Source organism: Octopus bimaculoides, chromosome 8, assembly GCF_001194135.2.
Source record: "Octopus bimaculoides isolate UCB-OBI-ISO-001 chromosome 8, ASM119413v2, whole genome shotgun sequence".
Taxonomy (NCBI): domain Eukaryota; kingdom Metazoa; phylum Mollusca; class Cephalopoda; order Octopoda; family Octopodidae; genus Octopus; species Octopus bimaculoides.
The window spans coordinates 91,164,320-91,165,140 of NC_068988.1; the positions used below are offsets into that span (position 1 = coordinate 91,164,320).

Consider the following 821-nt stretch of genomic DNA (forward strand, 5'->3'; position numbering starts at 1 on the left):
ATATATATATATATATATATACTAGCCTAAAAGCCGCACGCCGTGCGGACATTTGCGCTGGCTCCTGCTGGGGGTTAATTGAAGAGCTAAATATTATCACTATAATACGTCTATTATGACTATATGTCCCGGTAGTGTTTGATCAGAGGTTAAAGACAGGTGAGAATTAATTCTGTAAATGCAATCATTCTATTGTTCCAGTCCCAGTTTGATTTCCAACTGTTGGCCAATTTGTACCAAATTTCTTATCTCAACGTTGTTAAGTTAATGAAGCGAATGACATTTATCTCCCCTTGATCTCTGACGTCATCTGACAAACGCCAACTAAGATGGCATTAACCAGCCAAGCTTTACTTGCTAGAAATAGCAACACACATGCTTCTAAATCAGATCCCAGTGGTGGATATCCAAGAATCAAATGAAGGGCAGATTTTCAATCCCGGGATCCTCCTGATTCCCAAAAGGTATAATATGCCTATGTAGAGCAAATGTGGACTCACATACTCGTTTAGTATATATATATATATATATATAGTACAATATGTATATGCATGTACTATATATATATGTATAGGCGCGTGGCTTAGTGGTTAGGGCATTCGGCTCACGATCGCAAGGTTGTGAGTTCATTTCCTGGTGACACTTTGTGTCACACTGAATCTCCCTGAGAACTACGTTAAGAGTACACGAGTCTGTGGAGTGCTCAGCCACTTGCACGTTAATTTCACAAGCAAGCTATTTCGTTGATCGCATCAGCTGGGACCCTCATCGTCGTAACCGACGGATTGCTCACACACACACACACACACACACACACACAC

At 40.8% G+C, this 821-nt stretch overlaps 1 protein-coding gene across 4 annotated transcripts in view; it reads right to left on the reverse strand.

The window, feature by feature from the left end:
• Window positions 1-821, reverse strand: part of LOC106874590 (uncharacterized) — a 41,963-nt gene that overhangs the window by 1,654 nt on the left and 39,488 nt on the right. The window lies entirely within an intron of this gene.